At 38.3% G+C, this 10,170-nt stretch overlaps 1 protein-coding gene across 16 annotated transcripts in view; it reads left to right on the top strand.

Annotated features, from left to right (window-relative positions):
• Window positions 1-10,170, top strand: part of LOC118744139 (PDZ and LIM domain protein Zasp) — a 261,367-nt gene that overhangs the window by 50,756 nt on the left and 200,441 nt on the right. The gene's annotated exons all lie outside the window — the stretch shown is intronic.

Genomic DNA, 10,170 nt, shown 5'->3' with positions numbered 1-10,170 from the left:
AAATACTAATGCATGAAAATCCTAACCTCAAAAAAATCACCCGTTATTTTTAATGAAAAAAAGGTGCGAACTGATGATTTTTGATTTGAAATATTATTAAATTGGTATAAATGTGGGAAAGAAAATACTCCGATTTATTGTTTTATTATTATCAAAGTGGCAAGGCCGTTGAGAATACTCACAATTTATGAAACTTCAAAAAATTGTATTATCCGTCAAAAGTTGTTTATTGAAACTACCTTATTTTTTGTATCATGGTTCAGAGATAGTTCTGAAATATGTAGTTCAGAACTAGCGCTTTGTCAGACTGTCTCTACATAAATTTTACTGCAGGGCAACAGAGTGTATGCTGTTTGTTATTAAGCGTAGGCACATGTGTGTGAGCCGATTTTCGTACAAATTTCTGCTCATGCACATGCACAAAATATATTTTTTAAATACAATTTTTTATAAAACGTTATTTTTTATAAAACAACTAGCAGACCCGGCGAACTTCGTCTCACCCAAAATTAATTTTTTTATTGAAACTGTTAGAGCATTTTATAACTAATCACCCTGTATTCGCAACTCAACTACATAGCTACGTACATACGTATGTAACTGTTACTCTCAATTATTTCTCTTGTATATGTAACCTTATAATGTCACCTCTGTAGTTCTTTATATTCATTCGCCTAATTAAACTTGTTCAACTAAGACGGTCGTGTGTTTTATTTCTTGGACTTCTGTTAATACTGGTTATGGGCCCAGCGCTTGGCTCCATCATAAAATACACGTGGTCTTGAAAAATTTGATATAAATTTTTAATCAAAGTATTTATCGTTGGCCGGTAAAATGACGAGTGCGCTATCGCAGGTGGAAAAGTTGAATGGCGAAAACTATGCAGTTTGGTCGGTGCAGATGAAAAGTCTACTGGTGACCTTGGATTATTGGCACGTGATTGAGACAACATGTAGCACCACAGCAACTGCGGAACAAAAAGCGGCCTGGCAAGCAGACGACAAGAAAGCCCTTGCTACAATTACTCTTTGCGTGAAGCCTTCTGAGTTGTTGAACTTAAAATCTTGTTTTACGGCGAAAGGTGCTTGGCTTAAATTATCAGATACGTATCGTGCTAAGGGACCTGCTAGAAAAGTCAACCTGTTCAAGAAGCTTGTACGATTTCAGTTTCAACGCGGGGCGAGTTATAGCAGTCAAGTCAACCAATTTTGTTCCATCGCGGAAAACCTGAAGGAGATTGACGTATCAATACCAGATGACATATTAAGCATAATGCTGCTTTGTAGCCTGCCGGAAGATATGGAAAACTTCGTCGTGGCCATAGAAAGCCGGGATGATTTACCCAAGATCGACAGCTTGAAGTTAAAAATCTATGAAGAAGAAGAAAGGCGCAATGGGAAGGTCGGTGAAGGTCAGCAGGTTGTGTATGCAGTGAACGATTTGAAGTGTAAGCGGCAAACAAAGCGTAAGCCGTGGGACAAGCAGTCCAAAAACAACATTAAGTGTTATGCGTGTGGGAAAAGAGGGCATGTGCGAGCGCAATGCAAAAGTGCAACGAATTCGGAAGTCGTGTTTAGTTCGCACGCTGGTGACTTCGCGGACAACAGCAAGCAGTGGATCTTAGATAGCGGAGCATCATCGCATATCTGCAACAACAAAACTATGTTCACATCATTTAGAGAGCATTTGCAAAAGGTGATATTGGCATCGGGGGAGAGCGTTTTAGCAAAAGGTATAGGTAATGTGAAATTGAAATCAGCCTATGCTGACATTACACTATCGGAGGTACTCTTCGTGCCCGAGTTGAAGTCAAATTTTTTGTCAGTGGGCAAAATTATTAGCAATGGACACTCAGTGAAATTCACTAAAAATAAAGCGTTTGCTTACACAGAACATGGTAAATTAATTTTTGTTGCTGAGAAAAATTGTGGTATATTTCTAACAAATTTTACTATGAGAGAATATGCGTTAATGAGCTGTGAAAAGTCGACAGAATTTGATTTGTGGCATCGACGATATGGTCACTTGAATGCGCGTGACTTGTGTACACTGTCTAACAAAGATATGGTTCGTGGATTGAAAATTAAAATGCCCAATGATTTTGCTTGCGTAACCTGCGCGTTGTGTAAAATTGCTTGTAAGCCTTTTTCTTCATACCGTAGTGTACTTAGCAAAGGCAAGTTGGAGATAGTCCATACAGATATTTGCGGACCGATGCGAAACACTTCGCAAGGTGGATCGTTATATTTCATAACGTTCATAGACGATTATACAAGGTATATGTCCACATATTTTTTGAAGAAAAAATCCGAAGCATTAAATGCGTTTAAAGAATTTAAAGCCAAAGCTGAAAAAGAAACAGGTGCGTTTATAAAAATTTTACGTAGCGACAATGGTCGCGAATACTTGAGTAGTGAGTTCGAGTTATTTTTTAAACAACATGGAATACTCCATCAAACGACCGTAGCTTACACGCCGCAGCAAAACGGGATCGCGGAGCGAGCTAATAGAACCTTGGTCGAAATGGGACGTTGTTGGTTAGAAGAATCAAAAGTACCAAAGAGCTTATGGTCAGAGGCCTTAAATACCGCAACGTACCTGCGAAATCGCGCTCCTACAAAGGTTCTCGAAGGGAAAACGCCATATGAGTGTTGGTTTGGTTGGAAACCATCTGTTTCACACTTAAGATCGTTTGGCTGTAAAGCCGTAGCATTACAAAAACAAAATAATCAGTCCAAGTTAATGCCAAAAGGACGTGAGTTAATTTTTGTTGGTTATGCAAACCAGAGCAAAGCATACAGGTTATACGACAGTCAACGAAGAGCCATAGTCATATCCCGTGACGTTGAGTTCTTCGAAAATTCATTCCCCGAAGGTCAGCCTGATGAATCGTCCCATGGTACACCAACTACTGGTGTAGAAACTTTTATTATACCGGATGATGACACACGAGAAGACGTAACAGCTAGAGAGCAGAACGAAGGTGTTGTTGCTGACATATGTGCAAGTAAAACACCAAGCGGCAATGCAGACTCCATCGCTGATGCAGTGAGACCTACCGCAAGCAGAGTGGATGTTGACAATGTTGTGAACGAGGAATGCATTGGAAACGAAACCGATTTGAGTTCAGCAGACGAAGCGGAGATAACAAGCGTTGTTGGTAAGCGAAAGAGAGGTAGGCCAAGAATTAATAGAACGGGAGTTGTTGGTAGACCTAGAAAAATATTCGCTCTTGATAATAAAGCTGAAACAGAAGTAGTGAACGCTATTGCTTCTGATCCGATTTCGGTGAAGACTGCTTTTGAAAGTGAAGATGAAAATCAATGGAAACAAGCAATGAAAGCAGAATACGATACGTTGATGAGAAATAAAACCTGGGAATTAGTTGACCGCCCTGTAGGGAAAAATATCATTGGCTGTAAATGGGTATTTTCGACGAAGCGGAGAGGTGATGGTAGCGTCGAAAAATACAAAGCCCGCTTGGTCGCACAGGGGTGTTTTCAAAAATATAACATCGACTACCATGAAACGTTTGCACCTGTGGTCAAGCATTCCACTATAAGATTAATATTAGCGATTGCAGTGCAGCACAAGTTGTTAGTAAACCATATAGATATTGTTGCTGCTTATCTAAATGGTTCACTAAAGGAAGAAATATATATGTACCAACCCGAAATGTTTGTGCGAGAAGATCAACCAGAGAAGGTATGTAAACTAAAGAAGTCCTTATACGGCCTGAAACAGGCAGGGCGGGAATGGAATAAGAAGTTCAATGAAATTTTATGTAATATTGGTTTTCGAAAATGTTTGTCAGATAATTGTGTTTATGTTATGCCGAGAGACGGCGTTATTGCAGCATTGTATGTCGACGATATGATGCTGGCTTGTTCACATGAATCAACAATGGACCAAATTATTAATAAGCTGAAAAGTTACGTTGATGTTGTAGACCGTGGCCCGATTTCACTTTACCTAGGAATGGAAATAGAGAGAGATGGACTGAGAGGCGCTCTTAAAGTTCATCAGAAGATGTATACACTTGAACTTTTAAAATCATGGAATATGACGGAATGCAAGCCTAGTTCAACTCCATTTCCAAGCGGTACTGTGTTAGAAAAATGTACTAAAGATAATTGCAACGAAATTTATGATGTGAAGATTTTTCAATCTTTGATTGGCAGTTTAATGTATTTGGCCGTCATTTCACGACCAGATATCGTCCATACACTTTCCAAATTGTCGCAATTTAATAGTCATCCGCATAAAGAGCACTTCACAGCAGCGAAGCATATTCTGCGTTACCTCAAGAAAACTGCTAATGCGAGTTTCACATACCAGAAGATAGGCAAATCACTTGTTTGCTATACTGATGCTGACTGGGGCTCCAACAATGTTGACCGAAGATCGTACAGCGGGTATATTAATTTTCTTGCCGGTGGACCTATTGCGTGGGAATCTAAAAAGCAAAGCAGCGTGTCCCTGAGTTCAACTGAAGCCGAATATGTAGCAATGAGCGAGGGAGCTAGGGAGATCGTTTTCTGTCGGCAACTGTTACAAGAGCTGAGCTTAACAGACTACTGCAGCAACCCAACCGTCATCCATTGCGATAACCAGGGAGCAAATTTTCTCGTTCGGAATCCAGTCACAAAGAAGAGAAGCAAACATATTGATATTAGATATCATTATTTAAGGGAAAAATATGAATCTAATGATATAGATATAAAATATGTTACTTCGGGAAATAATGTCGCCGATTTACTCACCAAATGTTTACCAAGACTCAAACATATGAATTGTTGTAAATTACTAAACCTTAATTTTTAATTTGAAATTGTTATTTCTTTATAATGTACTTGAGTTGAGTGGGAGTGTGTTAGAGCATTTTATAACTAATCACCCTGTATTCGCAACTCAACTACATAGCTACGTACATACGTATGTAACTGTTACTCTCAATTATTTCTCTTGTATATGTAACCTTATAATGTCACCTCTGTAGTTCTTTATATTCATTCGCCTAATTAAACTTGTTCAACTAAGACGGTCGTGTGTTTTATTTCTTGGACTTCTGTTAATAGAAACATTTGGTGCAACGTTTCGCCAGCAATTCACGTTCACGCTTGGTTTTGTGGTCGACAGAAGGCTTGTCCTCCATTGCCGTTTTAAATAACCAGACAAAAACGTTATACCGGGAAGAAGTCCTTGCGGCTCGATAGTGAATCGATAGTGGTGGCAATTTATAAACCGGTGAGTATCATTAGTCCACATTCTGTTTAGTCACCGTAAAGCAATGACCGCAATGGTTCTGATGGTTGATTTAACGGGAGTAATTTGACTTTGATCCCTGGTGCCTCCGAATCGACAATTTTTAGCAATATCTCGACTCCAGCGCCACTAAAAATTGTCATTAAAAAATTATCATTAAAATCGTTTTGGTCGATTAGGGGAAGTTAAGCCACCAGAATAAGTATTTTACATACTGACACTCTTCGGCATTTTTTTCCCATATAAAATTCGTTATACGGAGAAAATGTGCAACATCATCAGCGAAAAAATTCTCAAAAATCAACGGTATCTATTAGACATTAGAAACTTGCAATTTATGATACTGAAATTGAGTGAACTACAAAACTGCATACTCAAAATTTGGTGCAATTTGATGCAAAATGAACTACATTTCTATAAAAAATTAACAAAAACATTTATAATGAAAAGAAAGAAAAAACGCTGTATTCTGGATGTATATACATATTTAAAGATAGGTAAAAGTTTCAATATGTTTGGAAAGCGCCACGTCCCTTTTGCAGCAGCCCCAAAATCTCTATACCAATTTCCAGGACACTGCCATAAATACTTTCAGAGATATACGGTATGAAAAATTCGATATGTATGGGTGATGCCACGCTCTATTAATATATCGAAAGTCTGCAGTAGGTGTCCAAAATTTCAGAAAATCGGTACAGCCATTCGCGAGATCACCTCTTATAAAAATAAGGAGCTTCTCTTTATATAATTAGTGTAGGTAAAACAGGGCAACACCGTTTTTGATGCGGCAAATGTTGAAGCTGGGTTTGATAGTTTTTTTGTGCTGATTAAGAATACGTAAGTATAAAGTAAAGAATGTGGTGAAAGTGTCAAAAAATCGCGTTTTTGCAATACTTGAGAAGCTCTAGCAATGAAACAAAATGTGATAGAACCTTCCACTTAGGCTTAAATTAAGGCTTGGACTGCTGGCTTCAATCCCTGAAAATACCATTCCTGCGCCTTGACACTGATTTTGCACGATTTTCGACGATAAAAAGTAAATGAGTATAGGTGTGCATTAGGGCAAGGTGCAGGAATAGTGCTTTCAGGGATGGTAGTCTGTAGTTCTAGCTTTAATTTAAGCCTACGTGAAAGGTTCTATCACCTTTTGCTTAATTGCGGTAGGAACTCAAACTTCCCAAAATCAGTTATTCCTGTACAACAAATGACTATAAGTGACCATCAAGCAAAGGTGCGGAAACTTGCAAGCATAGTGTTCGAGAATTTTAGCTTAAATCAAAGCCTAAGTAAAAGGTTCTACCACCCTTTGTTTCGTTGCTAGAGCTTCTCAAATATTGAAAATAACACGGTTTTATTTATTTATTTATTTATTTATTTAGTCTACAGAAAAATGTTTTCTTACAGACAGTTGAGATAAAAAGATTTAGAATATTTAAGTATGTGTGATACATTACAGAGTGAAATAATTATAAATATTAACTTGTAAAGATAACAATGATATTCAATAGCAATATGGGTAGCTGGCGAGGCCTTGTCTCCAGTCTACTTTTGTGTGCGGCGGGCGGAAAGACCTAGTTTCCGCTCCGCCCTGTTTACAGGCCGTTGATCATGGTCGGAAAGGCCGAGCTTCCGATCCATGTTCCCGTAGTCGTTACTTTGTAAGTGAGGCAGGCGGAAAGTCCTTGTTTCCGCTCCACGCTATAGACGAACTGTTGGGCGAGGTCGGAAAGGCCGAGTTTCCGATCCCTGCTCCTATTGTCCTACGCGGTCGCGGAAATATACGAAGCCGTTACAATTGTACTAAGCAGTCATAGATATTGTGTAATTTTTTCGTTCACGGTTGCAGATATTAGTTTATTTAGTTAACTTGTTGAGCAATGTTTTCTTTATTACAAAAAGCGATTCAGATATGTCGATGCAATCATAATGCTTGTTAAAATCTTGGCATAAGCACCGAAAAGCATCATGCATTTCAAAGTTTGATTTACAAATACTCAACACAATAGGTTTAAAATGTCTCGTGGGTCTTGTAGGAATACAAAAATTTATCTCACTCAGTAAAAAGGGACTACTGACCATCCCGTTCATTAATTTAATTAAAAAAAGAACACCAAGCATCTCTCTACGACTCTGAAGCGTCGGCAAATCTATAAGCTTCAGGCGATCCTTGTAGGGTGGGAGATTTTTAGACGAGTCCCAACATAAATTTTTGAGGGCAAATAACAGGAACTGTTTCTGCACTGATTCGAGCCTGTCACTATGAATTTGATAGCTAGGATTCCATACTATAGATGCATACTCCAAAATCGGTCTAACTAGAGAGGTAAAGAGAACTTTAGTGACATAAGGATCGTTGAACTCCTTGGCCCAGCGCTTAAGAAAAGCCAACAATCCTCTAGCCCTAATCACGCAGGAGTTTATGTGAGACTTGAATTCTAGTTTCGGATCCATAGTTACACCTAGGTCAATGAAATTGGTCACTTGCTCAACATTGTGGTCAGATATCATATACGAATTTGGATAGAACGATTTTCTAGAGAAGGTCATGAATTTCCACTTTTTCAAATTTAGTGACATGGAATTTGCTTCACACCATTCGAAAATGCAGGTTAGGTCAGCTTGCAAATGCTCCCTATCTTCTGCAGTACTAATGTACTTAAAGAGCTTAACATCATCAGCGTACATTAAGCATTTCGAGTAATTCAACACCTTAGGAAGGTCATTTATAAATAAAATAAACAAGACGGGACCAATATGGCTGCCCTGAGGTACGCCGGATGTGACATGTATTGGCCGGGAGGTACAATTTTTAAAAATTACTCTTTGTTTCCTATCCACTAAGTAAGAAGAAAGCCAGCTGAGAAGAATAGGAGGGAAGCCAATTCGATCAAGTTTATATATAAGGGTTGAATGAGATACCTTGTCAAATGCCTTGCTGAAATCAGTGTAAATCACGTCCGTTCGAAGATTGTTTTTAAACCCATTAGACACATAAGTAGTGAATTCAAGAAGATTGGATACAGTTGATTTACCTTTGCAAAAACCGTGTTGCGATAGATCAATAGCAGAAGTAATAGAGTGAGATAGTTCTTCCGTAACGATTGCCTCAAAAACTTTAGCAATAGCACAAAGCTTCGCAATTCCTCTATAGTTTACGATGTTAGTCCTACTTCCATTTTTATAAAGTGGCAAGATAAACGAATCCTTCCAGGAAGATGGGAAGACACCCTGTTTTAGGGAAGCATTAAAAATATTTGCCAGAGGCTTATACAAATACTCTGCACAACTTTTAAGAACACTTGTGGGTATACCGTCTGGGCCAGCTGTATATGAAATTTTCAAACAATTCAAATGAATGAGGACGTCCGCAGCAGATATCGATGGAATTCGGATACAATCAAATGATGGCAGATCGAATGGGTAGCTAGATAGATTCGAAATCAGTTGGGAAGATGTAGAACTGGCAGAGTAGTTTGACTCGAAGAAACCAGCAAACATTACACTTTGACCTCGTTTTTTCTTAAAATCTGGATCTGATGGAAACTTTATGCTTACGGATTCGTAATCAGCACACAAAACTTCGGCAAAAATAGCGTTAACATTTGCTGCATCAACTTTTTCCCCATTTTTGTTGGCCCGTGTAATAAGTATTGTTAAATAGCCAATACCCGCATGTTTGCGCCGCCTTCAAGCACATTTCGAACTGTAAAACAATGACTCGATTCTATTTTACGCATATCTATAATACGGGTATCGAATTTTGAGCAAATCGGACCATAAATAAGAGTTTTTGGAATTGATCGGTATCTGGTACACCTATCAGAAAAAATATCCTATTTGTTAACCCAGCCAATAAGCTACGTGCCAAATTTCAAGTAAATCAGACAATAAATAAGACTTTTTCGAATAGATCGGTCCCTGGCCAATTTAACGGAAAAAATGAATCCTATATACTAATCTAGGCAAAAGGCAACCAACGAACCAAATGCATTTTTTTAACGTAGCTCGACCCCTGCGCCACCTATCGGAAATATTAAAGTTTTGTGCACTCCTTGTTTTGAACACCTTTCCAAAAAAGCAGCCCCCATTCGAATCAGTTATGAAAGATAGGAGAAAATTGTTCCCAATTGATTCAAGCTCCCAATGAATTTCACAATTATCCGAAATTTTCCAAGCTTTCGTCGAAAAAACATTCAAATTCTTTGCGTTCTTCCGGATTTTTCCGAGTTTTCCACTTAGAATTTTCTATTTTTCTACTCGAATGCCATTCCGAAGGAATCGTACACAAAATTTCAAACAAAATAATCAATTTTCGATTTTTCCAATTTTCCGACATTCCCGGAGGGTTTTTCCAAAATTTTCTTTCGTAAAAACCTTCTCCTGGCAATTACGAACAACTAAAAAAAAATTGCCAAATCGGAACAACCGTTCTCAATTGATGAATTACTGTACATTTTTCACACCATTTTTATATATATAGATTTAATACATACATTCTTGCCACTGCGAATCACATGAAAACGAGAATTTGACTGCAATATTTTTTGTTTAAAATGTTTTAGATCCATCGCACACCATGGACTTTATCGGCCGCCGATTTAGTTGGGCTTGCTAGTCTTTCCATTGCACCACAACTAATTGGTCGGAGCGATTAAGTTGGTGTAGTGTGCGCACCTCCATACATCTTCATGTACATATTTCAAGCGAGCCCTACTATTTATATAGGCGGCCGATAAATTCTGTGGTATGAGGTGGCTCCTATAGTTGCATTATTATATCTATTCCGTGTGTTGCAATATCCACGGAAGCAGCAGTTATGAAGAAAATGATTTAAAAATATTAGACAAATTCTCTACTTATATGTTTGGCTTTCCTTTGTTTTATTTTTCCAACGTCAAAAGCTGG

The sequence above is a fragment of the Rhagoletis pomonella genome, unplaced genomic scaffold, assembly GCF_013731165.1.
Source record: "Rhagoletis pomonella isolate Grant_MI unplaced genomic scaffold, Rhpom_1.0 Rhpom_scaffold_00008, whole genome shotgun sequence".
Classification (NCBI taxonomy): domain Eukaryota; kingdom Metazoa; phylum Arthropoda; class Insecta; order Diptera; family Tephritidae; genus Rhagoletis; species Rhagoletis pomonella.
Note: the sequence above shows the minus strand (reverse complement) of the source record. Positions and strands in the feature narration are given on the sequence as shown.